Consider the following 23,444-nt stretch of genomic DNA (forward strand, 5'->3'; position numbering starts at 1 on the left):
CAATTATAAAAATGTCTTCTACTCTTCCATCTCGTCTGTGGATCCATTGTTCCACCTCGTCAAAACTGCACTTCTCAGGAAGAAACGTCTCAAATAGTTTCATCTACTCTATCCTCAAGGAAGAGACCACACGTTAGTGACAATTTTAAACAATAGAGCAGTCAAACTTGAGCAATGACATAACGCAAAGGCCCACTAGAGGTAGTTGTCTACCCATCTATAAGCTATTAATCACACTCTTTTAAGGTAAGCATTGAGCAATGGAAAATAACTGCAATTTTAGCTGAAGTTCTGCTTAATCAGAGGACAAAATGAATTATGGTGACCATTTGCAAAAGTCATCCGTTTTCACATAATAGTTCATCAATGGTCAGTTCATTATTGATAAATAAAAATCATTTGTTAGAAGTTTCCACTCCTGCAGCGTATAAGCAACTGAATGTTGTGCAATAGAATTTAGAGCTTATTTTCACTAGCTTGACCTCCTTTATGGTTAAATGAGCACTGCCCTTGGCTTGTAATGATGATTTTGCCATCCACTTTTTTATTCCTATACCATCATCACACTCAGCTTTCCTGAAACCCGTCACTGTCATAAGACATAGTTGGGGTAAAGAGATAGGTGAGTCATTCGACATGCCACTTTCTTCTTCTATTCCTGGACTTACATCAGAAATACTGTCAAATGCTAAGACCTTGAACACTTTATTGTTGTGTTACTAGTGCTGTAGACTTCCTGCACCTTTCAAATCCATCACCCCTGAAAGGCACCCGCAAAACCTCAGAGGATCACTGGAAGGAACTTATGATCAAATAACTAAACATGCCTGTCATGGGGACCTCTAAATCTAGAAGTGATTAATCCAGATCCTGAAAACTAAATAGTGCATCATCAGATCCACAACATCTTCAATGCTAAAATACAGGAAGGAACTATTCTACCATGCTTCGTGTTCTGCAGTGGTTACTCTATCACAAATTCTTTCTGACAACTTGTCCAATGTTTTTCTTGATCAAATAGATGAAATCATCCCTTATTCTCAGATATTAATAACATCCATAGGCTAAACTCTCTCTACTCCTCTTGCCATTTGTTTTCCTATATGTAGTCTGCATTTTCAAATGTAACAATAAATTGATAGACAAACCAACTTTTTGGTAAACTGACCTCTATCAGCTTTGGTTTACCCACCGATCCTTGTCTATGCATGCCATCAAAGGCAGTCAAAATATCACTGCCCGTATCATAACTGCCATCTAAACTAGTCTCTAGTTGAGGGCATACCCTCTTTCAAACAAGCACTGGCAAAGCCAATCGTCTTTGACAATACATTTTTTATTCACATTTGCATGCAAACACAGAATGTATTTGAAAAACTGCTGCAAATAGTTACCCATGCACCATGAGGCATGCATGATGATGCATGTGTTGTAAGGCACATTTTCAGATGCGATATGACATATGGACATGCATGCTAAATGACACATAGAAGCAACTTTTAATTTGCCATTGTAACATATGAGATCACAATTTTAAAACTGTAAATTGAACATTTTAAAAAACAAAAGAAAATGTGCACCACCCCAAGAAATGAAGAGGGTGGATCAATTGCACTTTGCAGATGCCGGGATTTTGTAAAAAATATATATGTTTATGATATTACATAAATATATTTCAAGCAGGGAGTGCGACAGTGAACAATGGGGTGTGGGGGAGGAGGAGGAGGAGAGGAATAAAAAGAGACTGTGTTGTGGGGCAGAGGAACAAGTAGGGAAGTGAAGAAAAAGTCACACTCCCATTGAGTGCTCTCTGCAAAAAAAGTAAACTCATACATCATTGAAAGGATACAATACAGTACACTGTAAAACTGGAAGTCTACAGGGTTGGACAAACACAATAACAAGGAGGAAGGCGCATCAAGAGAAGACACTTGAAATAGACAACAAAGCCATGTAATCACGACCAAGGGGCTGACCGACAGCCCACTGTAAATATAGAATATGTATTTGAAGCAAAGCTGTCTGCCTGTCAGCAGCTTAAGCTGTCATAACTAAAACCTAAAACAGCTAGTGTCACCCCAAAGTAAAAAAAGTATGATTTTGGCTCCTGTTATTCTCTCTAAATTCATTGTCATCTTCCGTTTGTTACTCCTCTTTAGAAGCAATGAAAGAGTGGTCGATGGCCACCCTATTCATTTAGTACAATCAAGAACAATAGTGAACCCAGCACAGGCAGTTTTTTTGTCACTGTCATGGATAGTAGTATTTGTTGTGGTGGTTATGGATGAGCTCCGTCTCAGTTTAGATGAGGGTGCAGCTGCTGCCTTAATTTGTTTTGATCTGCCTGTGGTGTTTCATACAGTCACCTATGCCATCCTACTTGAGCATTGTAAGAAAACAGGGCTGATTTCAGAGGCCCCCTAACTTTTTGCCCCCATTTTTCATTTTTGCTGGGGTTTTCCTGACTATGGTGGTGCCCTAGATACTGCTAAACAGCCCCAGGGCCTGTGCTCTGTGTAAAATGAATATGCAAATTAGGCTAATTATAATTGGCTATGTCAACCAACCTATAAGTCCCTATTATATAGTAGGGCATGTAGGTTTAGGGACCCCAGCATAGGTAGTGCACCCATAGGTGTACTGGTGACGTGCCCAGGGTCATTTTAGGGGCAGGCCTGTCTTGCTGGCTGCTTTTAAATTAAAGTTATATTCAAATTCGACTTTGGAATTAAAAGTACTTCCAAAGTCTTAAACGACCTTATTTTTACATATAAGTCACCTTGTCCTATGTGCCCTTAGGGTTGGGTGCCATGCAACTATAAGCAGGGACCTTATAAAATTGTTTTATAAGCCCCGGTTAGGTAAAATACCCGCATTTGTTGTTCCCTCAATGTAGTGAATGGCCTCCATAGGCTAAAATGGAGAGACTTTATTTTAATTAACAAAGTCTCCTTAAGTGTCAGACACCTTGAGTTTGGTATCAAATTAATTGTTATAATAAATCCCACAATTTGCAATTGTTGGATTTAATATAACTAGATCAGGTAAGGAGTTTTAAAACTCTACCTGAAAGTTGCCAACTTCAGCTCTGTAGAGACCATCTCTGATTGGCCCGGCTCTGGCAGCCTGGCCAGGCTGCCTTGATGAGGTGTGAAGTGGCCTGGACTGAACACAAAGCATGTGCCTAGGGAGGAGATCTGCCTTAGCAGATGAGAAAGCAGGAGGGGGGGGGAGGAGTTGGTCAAACTGATCTTCAAAGGCAGTGAAATACATTTGGAGTAGCCCAGCACCTTCCTCACATCCTGCAACCCCAGACAATTAGGTGCCCTCTTGATTAGATTAGGAGAGGGCAGGATAGGGGTGAGTTTAGGATTTTTAGCCACACCAGTGGGTGGGCTCAGCCAGATCCAACCTCCAAAAATCACTTTCAGCCATGTTGGATTTTTGAGGAATGTTGCTCCCTGGGGATTTATTTTTGCCACACTTCCCAGGAGGTGGTCATCAAAGGGGGAAGGAGCCTGTCTGGGATTGGATACCCAGGAACCCCCTGTTTTTCCACCCAGGAGCAAGGATAAATATGGCAGAGAGGCACCCACACCTCAGATCCCTACAAGGAACAAGACAAAGAAGAAGAAGGACTGGTCTGCTGGACCCCTGACCTGCACCTGGACACTGCACTCTAAAGGACTGCACGAGCAGCACACGTGAGCTTTACAACTAAAAGGACTTTGCCTGTCTTCTACTACTTGAAGAAGGGACTCCCTGTTTGCTACAGGTACAAAGGAGCTGCCCAGGGCTTTATGTCCTGCAAGCAGAGCCAAGCTGACCAATGTCCAGTGGCCATTTGAGGATTCTGACAAGGTGCATTCTGGGAATTGTAGTACCAACTCCCAAGGAGCAACTTGGAGCTTCTTGAACCTTGCATCAAGTTGTGGACACTTCAAGGACCCTAAAAGGACCTCTGGGAAACAATTCAGAAGTTTGGAGTCGTTTGAAGCAACCCAATAAGTTGAAGAGGTGCATTGTGGGAGTTGTAGTCCCAGACCCCAAGAGGCAAACAAGAGTCTCTGAACCCTTGGCTGGTGCTGTGACCACTTTCCTGAATGAAGAAACACTTCTTAAAGTAAGTGTGACAGTGTTACTTTGTGGCTGGCCTGAACTCTGGACTTTGTCTCTGTCCAGAGTGACCTTTGTCACCCCTTTGAGCGCTTGTTGCTTCTATGCGCTAGAAAACATTAATTCTTTACAAATTCATATCTCTGGTTCCACTCATATGATTTTAATAATTATGGTGTCACTTTAAAGATAAAATATAATCTATTTTATAAATTGGTGTTGAATTGTGTTTTGTGTTTTACTTATTTACTGTTTTGTGAATTCTAAATGCTTTACACACTTGTCTCCTAAGTTAAGCCTTGTTGCTTGTTGGCAAGCTACCAAGGGTTGAACTGGGTTTAATTTATTGAGACCTAACTGGACCTAAGTGGAGGTTAGTGGCCTATTGCTAAGTGCAGGTACTTACCTGCCCTTACCAATAATCTACTTTTCAACAAGCTCTTAAATTTCTTTACAGTAAAGGTTAAAACACCCCTGTTGATCATCTCCTGTCTGATGAGGAGTTGTAATTCTTTTGTGTTTTATGTCTACCTAACACTCCACGCTGTTGAGTGCACCATGAGCCTGAATTTAGTGGCCCATCGAGGCCAAAAGCCTTGAGCTATATTTAAAAAGTGCCGCAATCCATGCATTGCACCACTTTGTAACCCTTTGCGCTACATTATGCCTGTGCCAGGCATAATGTATGCACAGGGGGCATTACCCGTTAGGGGGTGAAAAAATGGCACAAGGAAATCTAACATTTTTTACAGCACTTTTAATGCCTGCTCAGAGGGGGCTTCCATTATTTATAATGGGCCCCTATGTACTCTGCAAGAGTAGTGCCAATATTTTGGCGCTACTCCTGCAAAGTACATCAATTGCATCAATAAAAATGATGCTACTTCCTCCTACCCTGTGCTATGGTGCGCCATATCTTAGAGACGGTGCATACATGGTGGCGGTAGGGGGGAGCTAAGGGGCGCAAGGAAAGGGTGCAGGGTGCAGCGCCACTTTACTTAAATCGGGCCCTTACTGTCAAGTATCATTTTAGGATTGTGCAGCTGCTACTACGTCTCTTTTCATCTCAGATCTCGTCACTGACTACAGATTGACAAATGGCCATATTCAGTTATATTGGACCTATTGACAAAGGTATTCTGGAGTATGTAAAGTAGTACACCTGTACAATTTCATATCAAGAAAAGTCATAAGAGTACTTATTCAATTAACCCCTTCGCTGCCAGGCCTTTTCCCCCTCCTGTGCCAGGCCTTTTTTTGCCTATTTGGGGCAGTTCGCGCTTAGGCCCTGATAACTTTTTGTCCACATAAGCTAACCAAGCCAAATTTGCGTCCTTTTTTTCCAACATCCTAGGAATTCTACAGGTACCCAGACTTTGTGGGTTCCCCTGAAGGAGGCCAAGAAATTAGCCAAAATACAGTGAAAATTTCATTTTTTTCAAAATAAATTGAAAAAGTGGCTGCAGAAGAAGGCTTGTGGTTTTTCCCCTGAAAATGGCATCAACAAAGGGTTTCCGATGCTAAACTCACCAGCTTCCCAGCTTTCAGGAACAGGCAGACTTAATCAGAAAACCCCATTTTTCAACACAAATTTGGCATTTTACTGGGACATACCCCATTTTTACAATTTTTTGTGCTTTCAGCCTCCTTCCAGTCAGTGACATAAATGGGCATGAAACCAATGCTGGATCCCAGAAACCTAAACATTTATGAAAAGTAGACAAAATTCTGAATTCATCAAGGGGTCATTTGTGTAGATCCTACAAGGGTTTCCTACAGAAAGTAACAACTGAAAAAGAAAAATATTGAAATTGAGGTGAAAAAAACATCAATTTTTCTCTACGTTTTACTCTGTAACTTTTTCCTGCAATGTCAGATTTTCGAACGCAATATACCGTTACGTTTGCTGGACTCCTCTAGTTGTGGGGATATATAGGGCTTGTAGGTTCATCAAGAACCCTAGGTACCCAGAGCCAATAAAGAAGCTGCACCCTGCAGTGCATTTTCATTCTATACCGGGTATACAGCAATTCATTTGCTGAAATATAAAGAGTAAAAAATAGCTATCAAGAAAACCTTTGTATTTCCAAAAAGGGCACAAGATAAGGTGTTGAGGAGCAGTGGTTATTTGCACATCTCTGAATTCCGGGGTGCCCATACTAGCATGTGAATTACAGGGCATTTCTCAAATAGACGTCTTTTTTACACACTCTCCTATATTTGGAAGGAAATAATGTAGAGAAAGACAAGGGGTAATAACACTTGTTTTGCTAATCTATGTTCCCCCAAGTCTCCCGATAAAAATGATACCTCACTTGTGTGGGTAGGCATAGCGCCCGCGACAGGAAACGCCCCAAAACGCAACGTGGACACATCCCATTTTTTGACAGAAAACAGAGCTGTTTTTTGCAAAGTGCCTACCTGTAGATTTTGGCCTCTAGCTCAGCCGGCACCTAGGGAAACCTACCAAACCTGTGCATTTTTGAAAACTAGAGACCTAGGGGAATCCAAGAAGGGGTGACTTGTGGGGCTCTGACCAAGTTCTGTTACCCAGATTCTTTTGCAAACCTCAAAATGTGGCTAAAAAAACACCTTTTCCTCTCATTTCGGTGACAGAAAGTTCTGGAATCTGAGAGGAGGCACAAATTTCCTTCCACCCAGCATTCCCCCAAGTCTCCCGATAAAAATGATACCTCACTTGTGTGGGTGGGCCAGGTGCCTGCAACAGAATAAGGCCCAAAACTTGTAGAGATAGAGGGGATAGCACAGCGAGTTTATAAGGACATATTCTTTTATACATCTTTAGACTGACTCTGCTTTGGGGACCCACATAAGTGAGGTGTCATTTTTCTTGGGAGACTGAGGGGAAAACTGGGGAGTAGGAATGTTGTGCTGGAGCGGTGATCCTACTAAGAAAAGTCAGGAAAATATGCTTTTTAAGCAAATTTTGAGGTTTACAGAGGAGTCTGGGTAAGAAAATGTTGGGGGAACCACACAAGCCACACCTCCCTGGACTCCTTGGGGTGTCTAGTTTTAAAACATTTCTAGGTTTTGTAGGTTTCCCTAGATGAAGGCCGCACCCAGGACCAAAAACATAGGTGGCCCCTCCCCCCCAAACACAGGTAGTTTTGTAATATATCATTTTGATGTGTCCACATACGTCCGTGATGTGCAAAACACTAAAATTGTGAAAAGAAATGCACTTAGGTTATGTGAAAAAGACCCCTCACCCACCAACCAAGTTGGTGGCATGCTTCATTATCGGGGTCCCACCCGAGGCACCTAGCGTGTCACAGGTGTGCTGCGACGCCTGATTACAGCGGAGCAGGTTTTGTCATTTTTACCACACATACTGGTTGGATTTGGCACGAGGGTGAATGATGGTTTAGTGGATCAAATTTTATTAACAAGAGATTTCACAAAAATGAAATGCACTGTTAATAACTGAAAGGCAAAAAACTGAACCAATGACTCACAGCTCAAGAGCTGTAAAGCCGCAACAAGGCACCAACCGCTTTACAGTCCATTCACACACCTTTCATACATGACACCCACAAGACCATTCACACCGCCAGCCACGGGCCCAGCACATTACAACACTCACATCGACAGACCGCACCACTCAAGGGCTCATCACTTACATAAGCCCACATGTCTGATACAAGAATCACACCAGCTGATGGGAGTGTGGACTGGCGTTTGGCTGGCACCGCCAGCCAAGCGCCACCCCACCCACACCGCCAGCTAAGCCCCACGCACACCGCCATCCAAGCGCCACCACAAACACACTGCCAGCCAAGCCCCACCCCAAGCACACCGCCTTCCAAGCCCCACCCCACGCACACCGCCAGCCAAGCGCCACCCCACCCACACCGCCAGCCAAGCGCCACCCCAAGCACACGGCCAGCCAAGCGCCATTCCAAGCACACCGCCAGCCAAGCGCCACCCAAAGCACACTGCCTTCCAAGCCCCACCCCAAGCACACCGCCTTCCATGCCCCACCCCACCCCACGCACACCGCCAGCCAAGCGCCACCCCAAGCACACCACCAGCCAAGCGCCACTCCACGCACTCCGCCAGCCAAGCACCACCCCACGCACACCGCCAGCCAAGCGCCACCCCACGCACACCGCCATCCCTTTTTTTGTTGTTTATAATCAACAAAGAAACCACTAACTAATTATAAAATAAGCACAAAACTACAAACACAAAAGCTCTAACTAAATACATGACAGAGATGCCAACCGTGAAACATATGAAAATATAAAACAGACAGCTTACGCTCACGGTATTTCCCAGAAGTTTTCCTTTGTGTGGTAACTTCTATTACAGCTGGGCACACGCAGCCCAGGCTTTGAAGGGCATTCAGGGCAATACATCCGGCTCACCCTCCGGATTAATCTCCGGGCACATACTCTACATTTCTTTGTGGGCAAGTCTTTTTTGGGAGTGGGAGGAATGTGATCTGGAAAGTGCCGATCTTTCAATCTACCCACATCCTCCATCACTTCTACTCTAGGAACTCTTGCCGGTTCCACCACAATAAGGCTTACTATCACCGACTCCTGAAATTTAACAAATGTCATCCTTGACTCAGGTGAACAATCCTTGTATACAAAAAAGGCATTAAAAGTTGCCAAATGAAATAAATGTAGGGCCAACTTTTTATACCACACGTAAGACTTACGAAGAGCAGTGTAAGGTTCCAACCTCTGATCTATTCTATCAACACCACCCATGTGCCTATTGTAGTCCAAAATGCACACAGGTTTGCGCACTTCCGCAACCTGACCCCAAACAGTCACAGGGGAAGTACTCTCATCATGGATGGTAGATAGCATGTACACATCCCTCCTGTCTGAAAATTTCAGAGCTAGCAGCTCATTATTCCGCAAGGCACTGTACTGTCCCCTCTCAAGTTTTTTACAGACAAGCTCCCTTGGATAGCCTTTCCAGTTAGAACGGATTGTGCCACAAGCAACAGTGTCCACTCTAAACAACTCCTTGAACAACTGCACTCCAGTGTAGAAATTATCTACGTACAAATGGTGACCTTTGTTAAACAGCTGTCTAGCAAGTTCCCACACAATTTTTTCGCTAACTCCAAAAGTGGCCGGACAACCAGGAGGGTCAATACTGGAATCCCTACCAGTGTAGACCCAGAAATTATACACATATCCTGTACTGCTTTCTGACAGCAGATACAATTTAATCCCATACCGTGCCCTCTTACTAGGAATGTACTGCTTAAAAACTAAAGGCCCCTTGAAAAGGACCAAAGACTCGTCCACACTTATCTTTTTGCCTTGAACATAGACCTCTGAAAACCGATCTACAAAATGATCAAGGACAGGCCTAATCTTAAAAAGACGGTCACAATCAGGGTGATCTTGTGGCAAGGCAAAAGCATTGTCTACAAAATGCAGCATACGAAGAAGAAGCAAATACCGATTATGTGTCATAGTTGCAGGAAATATAGCCGTAGCCATCAAGGGGCTAGTAGACCAATAAGAAGCCAGTGACGGCTTCCTGATCAACCCCATCAAAAAAGGCAAACCTAAAAACCTTTTCATCTCTTCCAGATATGTGGGAACCGACTGAGTAGCTCTAGACTGAGGCTTAAGTCTGGCAGCGTTGTCCCGCAAATATTACTCTGCATACAAATTTGTCTGCTCCACAATCTCTTCCAAAAATACATCGTCCATAAACAAGTGAAAGAAATGGACAGGCAAAAAGTTTTCCGTATTAACTCAGATGCAGAGTCAGTCTCGTAATCATGGTCTGAAGACGACTCAAAGAGCATGCGAACAACCTGCTGAGCGGTCATTCTGCGGCTAGCCATGATCCTCACTAACAACAAATGGATTGCCAACAACAACTAGCACTAAAATAAGTAATAAACAAAGTGTAGCTTTATCACAAAGAGTTATGTACTAAAAAAAACTATACCACTCACTTGCCTGAAAAAGCTACTCACCAAGCAACTACTCTGCACAGACACTGCAATCACCAATGATATCCCACTAAAAAGAAAAATGAAAAATGCAAATTAGACATATGACAACACAAATATCATTGTGCTCAAATCTAAGGACAATTTCAAACACACAATACTGCATTTAGTATACCACCTACAAACATGTCATTCATGCATGTCAACAATACTCCTTTGGAGTAAATTGCTTTCACTTACCTAAAACATGCAACTATGCAAACCACAGGACAACTACTGCCAAAACCGCAAGGATCCACAGCAAAGGAAGCAAAAGCGTTGAACTAGAAGAAAAAGAAGAAATAAATTATTATAATCACAAATACAAATACTTCGCCAGTTGACAAACACCCCATCACCAAGAACTTAGAAGTTGTCCCTGGTAGCTAAGTGGATCCTGCCCCCCTCGGGGGCAGATGGGCATAAAAAAAATGGTCAATCTGCCCCCAAGGGGGGCAGAAATGGGCAACACCTCTGTGCCCCCTTTAGGGGGCGACCCTTCCCAAAGGGGGCACCCCCAGCACAAAACAAAAAAAATGGAGAAAAAAAAAAGAATCCCTGGCGTATTGGTGGTTTCTGCCCTCCTTGGGGGCAGATGGGCCTACAAAAATAGGCCCATCTGCCCCCAAAGGGGGCATAGATGGCCAATACGAACTTTCCCCACTTTGGGGGGGCGACCGTCGCCCAAGGGGTGCCCTCAAACACACACCACACACACATACACCACACAATCCCTGGAGCCTAGTGTGCTTCCACCCCCCTGGGGGCCAGATCGTCCAAAAACATGGCTGGTCTGCCATCGGGGGGGACGAAACAGAAAAAAAAAATAGCCCCCCAGGGGAGCGACCCTTGCCCAAGGGGTTGCCCCCAAAATAAACAATAAAAACAAAATCCCTGGTGTCTAGTGGTTGCCCCCAAAAGAAACTTTTCTCTAGAAATAAATCCCTGGTGTCTAGTGGATTTTGCCCCCCCCCCCCCCCCCCCGGGGGCAGATCGGCCGAAAAATCGGCGATCTGTCCCCAGGGGGGGGGGGGCGAAACACTAAAAAAAATTGACCCCCGGGGGAGCGACCCTTGCCCAAGCGGTCGCCCCCAAAAGAAACAGACATAAAAAATCCCTGGTGTCTAGTGGAGATTCCTGCTCCACGATCGCGGGCCCTGCCCGCGATCGTGGAGCAGGAATCTAGTGAAAACAGGCACAGGGGTAAAGGAAAAACCCTTTCCTTTCCCCCCGTGTCTGTTTCCCCCCCCAAAACCCCAAAAAAGGAAAGGACTCACCTTTTAGGGTCCTTTCACCTCGACGCGCTGGAAGCAAATGGCTTCCAGCACGTCCCGGCAAAACTTGATGACGTCGGCGCACTGTGCGCGCGCTGACGTCATCAGATTGCCAGGGGGGGTCGGGGGTGGAAGGGGAAGGTCTTCCCCTTCCATCCCCTCCTTGGGGGTTGAGGGGGATGCACAGGGGGGGGCGCGCTAGCAGGAACTGAAGCCTTGGACGAGGTCACCTCGTCCAAGGCACAGAACGGGTTAAAAACCATAAAAGAATATAAACAAATTCATTAAAATCACTGTATAAATCATGACAGCATAAAACGTGGCACCACATCTTCATGAGCTACAATATTCTTGTAAACAGCAGCTCATCATTATACCATGCACAAATGTGCAAATAACAATTGCAGTTAGCAGCTTCCAATAATCAAAACAAGTAAAACTCATTAATGTGCAAAGTGAAAAAAAGTGACTAACACTAGTAGTAACACTATTCGCAGTCATAATGAAGCTTGTCGTGTGTAGGAAATCAAGTGCTTAAAGAAAAACTTACACATATGTTTTGTGGATTTCAAAAGTGCTTTTGATTGTGTGGACAGAGCAATTCTCTGGAACAAACTACGGAGTTGGGGTTTGCAAGAACGTATTTTGAGGTGTATAGAATTGCTGTATGACAAAACTTGGGTACGAATCAAGGTAGCAGACGGCTTAAAAGTTTCCAGGAGAATACCAACAAATATAGGATTAAAGCAAGGCTGCGTGTTGGCCCAGCACCTCTTTAACCTCTTCATGCCAGATCTCTCCGCAAAACTAGACGCAACCAACTCACATTCTCCAAGGATGGGAAGTCTGGTTATAACACATCTATCGTATGCTGATGACATTGTTCTGTTAAGCCACACAAAAATAGGGTTGCAACGACTGGTTACTGCCTTGGGCGAATTTGCAAAGACAAACAAACTAGAGGTTAACACTTCAAAGACAAAAACAATGTCAATAGGCTGCTCTTTAAATCCTGCAAACAAAATAAAATTGAACGGTTTCACTCTTGATACGATCTGCAGCTACAAATATCTTGGACTTACAGTAGACAATAAGATCAATTTTGTGCCGCAAAACCAGTATATTTTACAGAAGTCCAAAGACTTGGCGTTCGCTTTCTGCACTCTTGCTAAAAGATTAAAGGGCCCATCATATAAACCACTAATGTCGGTTATGTCGGCTAAATTCCTTCCAGCAATTACATACGGAAGCTGCTAGCCTTCTGGAAAGGCAGCAAATAAAAATCTATAAGCAAGTCTTCAATCTTCCTCGCTCTGTTTCTCCTGCACTGATAAGGCTGGAATTCGGTCTAACACAACAGCAGCTCGACAGGAAAGTCCACACAATAAAGATCTGGTACAAAATAAGTCAAAACACTGTCAGCCCACTAGTAGTGGCACTATGGAGTTCAGTAAACGGCAATCCTAATTCAGTATACAACAGATACCTGAACAACTCCTTGCAAGAGACGAAAACAAAGTACCTATGGGATTCCAACATGTCGTATTCCCTTTTGTGTTGAGCGATAAAAAAGGAAATAAGTATCCAATCTTTTCTAGATGATAAAGCTAAACTTGCGCAACGCTCACACGCCTGGCTGGTAATGCACACTTCTACCACCATGGCCCCATCACAATACCTGGCAGAAACCTTTGCACTTCACATCAAGCATCGCTTCTTGACTCTGCGTTTGGGAGCATCTCCTGCTAGAGCGGATCAACCATCGTGGAAGAATAGAGGAGAGACTTCCTGCAGGCTATGCAAAGGCCCGAAAGAAGATATGGTTCACCTGATTTGTATTTGTCCAGCCTTAAAAGAAGCCCGCCGACAACTATTAAAACCGCTTTTTATGAGAAATGGGACTCGTTCCTGTCGGTCAGCGGTGATGTCAATGTTTGATCCTAATGATGCACAATCAATATGCAAATTTATCAAATTCTTGACTGCACACACCAAAGACGTAAACCTGCCATCCGGGATGCATACTTAATCACACACTTTTTTGCATCTTACAATTAAGAAACTGATTTTAGATCCTCGCATGGTTTCATGGCCAAGGAATTTACGGAATTTTATAGAATTTTAGAGATGTTTTATCTTTAAACATGTTGTATTATGAGATGATTGTTATGGTTTTTATTAACTAAACAATAAAGATTATTATTATTATTATTATTACAGTGAATAAAGGCCAGACTTAGGTCCCAATTATAAGTATGGGCTAGACTTGCAGTGGTGGCCAATATTTTGGCCTTAACTAAGACTCTAGTGGATGGATTGCAATTCTGTGGCCAGACGTACGACCCCAAGTGTTTGTGATGCGCAATTTGTGAGTAGCAAACACTGATGTACAACAGTGTCTGAGAAACTGTCTGCAATTCCCAGATGAGTCCCCAGGGACCTGCCTCAATAATATTTATGAGGCAGGTCACAATTTGTGACAGATTGGGAATAGGTTTCACTGACAGGAATGGTAGCCTGCTGAGGTCAGCAGACCCCTATGTTTGTGACTGCTTTCTTAATAAAGAAGTTTAAGTTTTTTTTAAATTGAAAATGGGTTGCATTTAAAAGAAAATGAAAAGTTTTCTTTTCATTTTTTCAGTGTGGACAGTGGTCCAAGGTACCACCGCCTGCTCTGAAAACATGTTGGCACCCCCATTCACAAAGGGGACCCCTTCCTGTTTGGTAATGGGTTACCACCTCCTTCACGGAGTTGGTAAAGTATCAATACTTTGCAACCACATTACCGGTTGCAAAACATTCATACATACCAGTGTGACTCGCAATTAGGAAGGGGCACCCTTTTTACACCCCTTCCTAGTAGTGACTCGCAAATCCTATATCGGGAGTCGGTAATAGGTTACTGACTGGCAAAATAGGGTTGGTATGTAGCTTCATCCATCTGGCCCTTGGTCTTTTGTACCAATAAATTATACTTTTGGTCTACTGCCACATGTTTGTGTGCCCCATCACATCAGGTTTTTTCTAGATTATAAAAGTCAGTTATCACCATTTGACTAAACAAAGCTTTTTGCCTCGCGCAGATCGAAAGCCATAACAATGCCAGGGCAACTTTTAAAATGTCCCTCAGAAATCGGAGGCCATGTTATTCATGACATATTGAGGCTGGGATGCTCCTAGGTAATACATGCAGTCTGCATAAAAAAATCTGGCCTTGTAGATTTTAATTATTGTGTCGAAGGGTGATGACCCCAGTTTGGTGGCAAACTGGAAACAGTGATACAATAGTCTGCTTTAACTGCATGCCTCTCACTCTCAATAGATGTTTCCAGGGGCTCATTTTGTCAAATGGAATCCCCAAGTATGTGAAAGTGCAGACACTCTGTCATTTAGTACCAGTGACAAAAAGGGGACTAGGCTTACTGATCAGACAGCCGCAGACCGAAGAAAAAGATTTCATCTTGTTACTGGATAGTCCCAAGTCATCCAGGAACATAACAAAATTGTTCAGCAGCCTTTGAAGCACCACCCAGTTTATTGTCAAAAGGACACAATCGTAAGCATACATCAGGATTGGGAGGCTCCTTTTTCCCACCCTAGGTGAGTCAATCTCTACTCCCTGGAGGAATGCATCAAGGTCATTTATATACAGGCTAAGCAGAAAAGGGGGCAAAAATGCAGCCCTGTCTAACACCACCCCTAACCTTAATTGGGGGTTTGCATTCGCCATTTGGATCAAACCTGACACAACCCTCTACATCTTTATTGAATTGTGAGAGCAAATTAACAATCTTTGGATCTCCTCCCTTTTCCAGCATCATCCTCCAGAGCTTGCCTCTATCAATATGGTCAAGTGCTGAGTAAAGGTCCAAAACGCAAGAAGGAGGTGCCCCTCCTTGGCTGACACATATTTACTGATCATAAGGTGAAGATTCAGACACTTGTTCCCAGAGCCTGCCTAAACCCAAACTCTTTCATGTACTTTTGCATGTAATTCCTAATTTTCAGAAAGAAAACTCAAACTTTGAGGTAATTACTGCTGCTGATAAATTCTACACCCTGTGGTGTTGTGTTTACTTGCTGCTGTAAATATCTTACTCACATTCAAACCCACTCATAATGAGGCCGCCAAGTATTGTGAATGCTTAGATTCAGCAGGCATGTGAATGTTTCATTAATGACAAACTACTCCTGGATAAAAGAGAATATGATTACAAATGACCACAACCAAGTTGACTCTGCCTTTTTTCAACTCTTGATTCCTTTTGCAAGGACTCTTACATCAAGCTGATCAAACCTTTAAAAGCTGGGCACTTGCTTGGATTTAGCACATTTAATAATGGTTCCACTGATAAATTATTTTGTTAAATGGTGATTTTCCTAAACATGGAACCCTCTCTGAAACCAGGCGGGGAGTCATGCACTACATCGCCCCAGCTACCTGAGCAGCAGGAAAGCCGCATACTGCCATTTTCCACTCCTGGAGGTACACATAAGGAACTTTGCGATCCCACTGAATGGGATTTCTGAAACCAGGCTGGGGGGGGCGTGCATTACATCGCCCAGCTGTCCGAGGGGCAGGAGAGCTGCACATCACCATTTTCCGCACCTGGAGGGGCACATAAGGAACTGTGTGATCCTGCTGCGTGGGTCTTCTGAACCCAGGCTGGTGGGGGCTGCAGATAACATCGCCCAGCTGCCCGAGTGGCAAGAGAGCTGCATAAAGCAATTTTGCGTGCAGGAGGTGCACATAAGGAACTCTGTGATCCCGCTACACAGGAGCTTCTGAAATTAGGCCGGGGGGCTGTGCACTACATCGCCCAGCTGCCCGAGTGGCACAAGAGCCCCATACCGCCATTTTACACACCCAGAGGTGCACATAAGGAACTCTGTAATCCCACTCCGCCAGACTTCTCAGACCAGACCGGCGGAGTCCCGCACTGCATTGCCCAGCTGCCCGAGTGGCAGGAGAGCCACATACCGCCATTTTCTGTGCCCGGAGGCGCACATAAGGAAGTCTGTGATCCTGCTGCATGGGTCTTCTGAAACCAGGCCGGGGGGGCTGCTCACCCAATCACCCAGCTGCCCAAGTGGCAGAAGTGCCACATACTACCATTTTCTGTGCTCAGAGGTGCACATAAGGAACTCTGTGATCCTGCTGCATGGGGCTTCTGAACTCAGGCAGGGGGATCTGCACACTACATCGCCAAGCTGAACGAGCAGCAAGAGAGCCGTATAATGCAGTTTTCTGCACCTTGAGTGCAGATAAAGAACTCTGTGATTCTGCTGCACAGGGCTTCGGAAACCATGCCGGGGGACCATGCACTCCATTACCCAGATGCCTGAGTGGCAGGAGAGCCGCATGCTGCCATTTTCTATGCCCAGAGGCGCTCATATTGAACTCTGTGATCCCGCTTTGCAGGGCACGCCCAGGCGTGTGCCTGGGTGAAGACCGGGCCAAGAGCGGGCCCGTCTGCGCCCATCTGTGGCCGTAAAAGGCCTGGCCCACTCTCTTGGTTGTGGATTTGGGTGCTTTCTTTTCTTTGGTGAGAACCATTGTGTACAGTATTTGGCATCATGGGGAGAAGAAAGCAGAATTGAAATGGAATTGGCACTAATACTAAACTCTCCAGCACTGCTAATGTGATCAAAAACTACCTTACAGATGCAATGGGTAGGCTAAATGAGGAGATAGTGCTGAAGCAAGACTTATGGCCACAAAAAGTGCTCTGCAAGGGGCTATTGAAGAAACCAGTGCTGAGGCCCTTAAATTGATTAACAAAATAGAATCGTTGGATGATGGCACTTCTGGTACTGATTCAAATTTATTTTGCAACCAACCGCACTCGTAGATCCAATAGGGAGAATAGACGCTCTGCTAGGGGCAATGATTTAATGCCTCCTCCCCCTAAGAAAAAGAGAAGTAGGCAGACAGTGAAATCCAATCTAGTTAATTCACCAAAACCCCCTAATCAAAGAAAAGGGAAGACAACTACAGGAGGATAAGGAGCAAAGCCATTGGTTTCGCCAACTGCCCATGATCTTTTAGTACCGAAAAGTATGGAGCTTCTGTTCAAGTGGTTCCACAATACATTAGACAATATTGAATCTAAAATACTGACAGAAAATAAAGAAATAAAAGAACGTGTGAGTAAGATTGAAGAATCTGTCAATGATTGGTACAAAGAATTCTACCACGTGGGCCACATGGCTCTGAGTGAAAACCTGACAAATATAGGTGCTTCTAATATCATGTTTGCGGGGAATATAGACTTTAACGTGAAAGATACTTCTAGAACTGGTAATGGAAATTATTGGACAGTGCAAAGGAACCATCTTAATTGAACTGTATTAACAAGTAACCGGGAAACACAAATGGACTTTAACCACAGATGTGGGAGTATGAATAGAGTGACGCCCCCGATGGACACTTTACACTTGCCTCTAGATGCGACTACATATGTAATTGTATCAAAAAGTGTACCCAAACTAAGACAAGATACCTTGGAGCCCTGGCTACATTTACATTGCAAAGTTGTACATTGGTTATCAAAGAAAATATGTGCACCAAACGTTTTGTATCAGGAGATTTTATCGGTGAGACGAGTCCAATGGGTGGGTTATTCAAGGAAAGAAGAAGATGGGGACTGTTTTGGGGTCAATTTCCATCATCCCCTATTTGTAAAAATTCTCCTCTCAGAGTTACACAAAAGGATGCAAAACAGTCTAGATAAACAGAGAGAGATTATGGCTGGTCCTCTGGATTTTTCCATAAAAGAACGAGCAGAGCTAACATGCGACAACTGGGTGGTATAGGTGAACTGTGTAGAAATCAAGTTAGTTTTGATAACCTAAAATGTTTTAATCAATATGCCCCCCTTAGTGGGAATGAGAAATTGGATTGACAATTGGGCGGATAAAGAAAAAAGGGGTGTCCCTCCTAAAGGAAACAACCATCATAATAGAAGGAGTGTCTCTCCAGAAGGAAACAGCTATTACGATAGAAGAATTGATAACCAACAACCTTGCTCATGTCAGTCCTGTAGATAGCCCTTCAAGGGCCTCAATATGTGATTCAATTACTTTTATGTCATGGAAAGTAGTTGGGGTAAAACATAAATTAGCAAACAATGAATGGCATACAATATTAGCCTCCCCACACATAATTTGTTTACAAAAGACATGGTACATGGGGCCTTTTTATGTCGAAGAATATTCCTCAATTGTCACATAAACCTCACCATCTTCCAGTGGGAGGGCAAAAGGGGAGCTAGCTGTGCTGATTTCAACATTAATACCAATTATTTTGATAAAAACATCTATTAGTTCCCAATAGTTTCATCTTTTATACTTCCAGTTAAACGATAAGACAGGAATAGTATTAATTAATTACTATAATAATAGGTTTGACAGATGTGTATCCACCCTTCAGGAAGAGTTACATGTGTTTATGGGCAACATTGTACCACCATATATTCTGATATGGGTAGGAGATTTTAATTTTGGTGCATGTCAGATATCTATCAAGAAAGTTTGTGGATAAATGGATGGGGGAATAACCAACCTCATTTTTTACATAATAGTTATGGAGCTACCTTGAATGAAATGATGTTTAGATATAAGCTGGAACCTATGGAACAGGAGGGAAACAAGGAAAATGAGAAGATTCCAACATTCCGATAGTGAGGACATTCATCATTTATTGACCACATATTAATCACTAAGAATAGTGTTCCCATGTTTGATTCACTTAGGATCATGCCTACTATTTTTAGTGACCACCACCCTCTGCTAATTGTACTTAATTTAATTTAGGAGTATTACATAAATGAGGTGAATGACTAACAACAAATTTAGAAATAGAAAGAAGAAATGGAATTAGCTAAAGGTGGGCAGGTATTAATGACAAGGATTTCATAAGGAAAATCATTACTGTATAGGGAATAAAAAGGAAATTCTAGTACGCACTGAATTGAATCAACGCCCACAAGAAATCCTATTATCCTTTTATAAGCTGAGTAAGGCCAAATCAGGAAGTTTAAAATTGAGATCTGAAAATACAGAGAAGAAAACAGGGCTGGTTTGATCATAACTGCTCACAAGCCAGCCAAGAACTTATGTGAGCCTAACGTAATAAGGGGCAGATTTAGTAAAAAGTGTTGCAACGCAGAAATGCAGGGATGCCCTTCCAGCACATAAACAATCACTATTAGTGCTTTGGCACTTATGTGAGTGCTCCACAAATGTAGGACACATAGAAGTGACAAAGAGTCATTTTCAAATGATTGTTTTGTGCAGGAAGGGACACCTTCCCACACATAAACAATAATTTCTGGCATTTTGCTTTTTCTATGCGTGCTGCAAAATGCAGCACGCATAGAAAAAGCAAAAAATTAGGAGGAATAAATGTACCCCATGGGGATGGCATTAGATTTTGGCGCTGCCTCAGGTTTACGTGATTTCACAAATCTGAGGCAGCGTCAAAATGCAATGGGTTTTGCTGTGGCACGCCCATAGCAGCACCCATTGCACACACATTCCACGCACAGTGCTGCGTGGGAAGGGGCTGTATTTAGAGGGTGGCATTAAGCCACAAAAAGTGGCTTAATGCCACGTTGTAAATACGGGGCTGTGCTTAGGCACCACAGGAGCGTCACAAAAAGTGAAGCTCCTGTGGCGCTAGAGACGTATAAATACGGCCCCAAGTGTTCTAATTATAAACTTGCACTGGAGAACAAGAAAGCCCAATTGAGGGCTAAGGCAGGGGAAGATCTTGCACAAGTAGCTGTATTGAGGAATAATATCCTATTTTGGAAAACTAGAAATCTACAATTTTTGAGATATATAAACATTCCTGAAATTGTTACACACATTCAGTCATAGAATTGGCTTACCCATTGTGGTATGATTTTTAATCCAGATAACCTGGCTATGTACTCCTCAATTGTATAGATAATCAAAATGAAGCCACCCTTTTTAAATGCTATTACCTAGATGAAGTATGATCTGCCCTTGAGAAATGTGCGAAAGGGAAGGCACCGGGTCTAGATGGGGTTGCAATAGATGCTTTCATGTCATATGGTGTCTATGGTGTCCTATTTTGACTTAAATATGTATGGCAGCTGCAAGAGGATACATATTGACTTTTTGAACTGAAAGAATAATTGTCCCCATTTTTAAAAAAGGGAAATAGGGGAGACCCTAAATGTTATTGACCAATCTCCCTTTTGGATTCCTCGGTTAAATTATTAAGGAGAATACTTCTAGAAAGGCTGATGACTTGGCCGTCTGATAACCAGATATTTACTGAGACACAAGTGGGATTTAGGACCGAGGTTGGTAGCTTGGAACAATGTATCATCCTTTATTTGATAGTGAGCAAATACACCATAGCAAAAAAGTGCCATGTATTCCTATACTTTGCAGATCTTAGTAGCTCCTTCAATTTAGACAATCATGCAAAACTGTGGAAACTTCCATTAGATCTGGGTGCACCTTTAGATATAGTTGTTTTTTAGCACAACTGTATAGTCTTCTAACTGCATGGGTACTGGACAAATGGAGAGTGTACCCGTGGCTTTAGGATAAGGGGAGGTATTTCCCAGGGGTGTGTACCCATACCACTCCTATTTTCTCTTTATGTCAATGGGGTAGATGCCTATTTATGACAACTGGCAGTCGATGTGCCTAAAATAGGCAACTGACCGGTCCCAGTCCTCTTGGATGCAGATGATGCACTCTTATTTTCATAGACTGCTAATGGCCTCCAGCGAATGATAGAGGGTTTTGTGGAATTTATGGAGGAAAGAGATATGTGTCTGAATTTGGGCAAAACTGTAGTAATGACCTGTGGGTCAGGGAAGGCTAGCAAGAAAACCTATGCCGTTAAAGGTAAAAAATGTGTGGAGGTGAAGTGTTTTACATATTTGGGCTTACATTTCTCCAATTTGGGTTCTTGGAACCAACATTTAGAAGTTTTGAAATTTAAATGTGTAAGAGCAACGGATGTTGTTTTTAGATTCTCAAACAAAATAGGTAATAGGTCCATTAATGAAATTTTACAAATTTATACAAGTAAAACTATCGGTAGTGTCATTTACGGTTCTGCAATATGGGGCTTATCAAATACCCAATTGTTACAAGTGATGGAGAACAATTGTCTATGGAGATTGCTGGCAGTGCCAAACACAACTTCGTCATATATGGTACACAAGGAAATGGGATCCCTTTTTGAGAAGATTCTATTCATATAAATGCATTATTAGCATAGCGTGGAGTTTGGTCTACAGCAGGGACAAGGTTTACAAAAGAGGTCATTAGAGATTATTTACCCTTAGAGCATCAAGATAAAATTCCATGGTTTGCACAGCTGAAGATTTTTTTGAAAAGCATAGATCTGACTCCTGACCTGGGCGACCCATTCGGTATTCAATTATAGTAAAAAAGAGTTGAAGAAACTGTTAATGGGACACAGAGAGACCAAAAGGGAAGTTAGAGAAGTCAGGAAATCCACAGTTGTGCAATATATGACTGGATATACAGGCAGTACTGTTCAAAGTTACATGCTATTAGTACCAAACATTCAAGATGGGTTTTTCCTAACCCAATTGCATTTCAGCACCTTGCACTTTGTAGTAGCATTCCCAAACATGGGGATATGGACAAAGAATCTACTGAACTGTCCTTGTGATGGCCACTTTGCACAATCCACACAGCACTTTATGTTATCCTGTAAATTATATCATGATATTAGGAAATGCTTTTTAAAACCATTGTTTATTGCTAACAAATTGTATTGTTTTAATGAAGCTTTTAATTATTTAAACTAAATTTAAATTGGATACAGTAGAAAGCTGTTCTGCAGTTACAAAATGTATTGCTTGTGCAATAAATAAAGGAAAACATATATACATTTGGAGAACCTATGACGCGAGAATGAATAACATTGAGACTATTGGTAACAGGATCTATTCATATTATATTTATATTTTAAATATTGTTATTTTTGATCCCATGTCTTTTATGGATTTATATGCAAATAAAGTTTGATTTGATTTGACTGCCCACGCCTAGCTTTGTAGCAGGAAATAAATCTATGCTGTTTGACCTGGTCTTTTGAAAACTTGATTGTTAAATGGCATGTACCTGAACACATCAACATATCTTGGCGGTCATTACAACCCTGGCAGTCGGTGTTAAAGCAGCGGTAAGACCGCCAACAGGCCGGTGGTAAAGAATTTGCAAACAAAGACAACCACTTTAACACTCCGACCGCCATGGCGGTACAAACAAACAGCTTGGCGGTCACCACCAACAGACAGGCGGAGGACAATGTACCGCCCACAGAAGCACAACCTACCAATCCGCCACCTTTTCCGGGGCGGATTCACCACAGACAAACACACGGCGGAAACAGGACTTCGAAGGGAAAACGCTCACCTCTACACACCCCACGAGGAATCCGGACGCCATGGAACCCGAGCTCCAGATCCTGCCAGCCCTCATCATGTTCTTGCTCCTCTAACAGAAGCATGAACGCCGGCGGCAAAGACAACGGTGAGTACTGCACCTACAACACAGGAGAGGGGGGAGGTAAAAAATAGGGACACACACATGCAAGACCCCCACCCTCACTCACTACAACACACACACTAATACAGCATGATACATCACAGTTACACCCCCCAATCCCCCTGGAAGAATGAAAAGACAAAAGAAAATGAGTGTAACATTGTAATCTATTAAAATCCAGAACGCAAAAATATATATACACTATAAACAAATATATACACCAAGAATAGTAGTCCAGGTAGCGCTCCATTGAAGTCCGTGGAACACTGGGCCCACACGGCATGGGCGAGGCCCACACTCAATCACCGAACATGACAGAGAGAACACTGCAGGGGCATCAGATAGCAATAAAACAGGACCTCAGGGGGAAGGGAAAGGGGGGGCACCTCAGCCGGTTGAGTGCACAACGCCAAATCCACGAGGGGGCCACATGCCCACTGTTCAATCCTGGGGAGTGCAAAGCCACAGTCTCTCAAGTTTCTACAGTGGGT

This window comes from Pleurodeles waltl, chromosome 10 (assembly GCF_031143425.1).
Source record: "Pleurodeles waltl isolate 20211129_DDA chromosome 10, aPleWal1.hap1.20221129, whole genome shotgun sequence".
NCBI classification, from domain to species: domain Eukaryota; kingdom Metazoa; phylum Chordata; class Amphibia; order Caudata; family Salamandridae; genus Pleurodeles; species Pleurodeles waltl.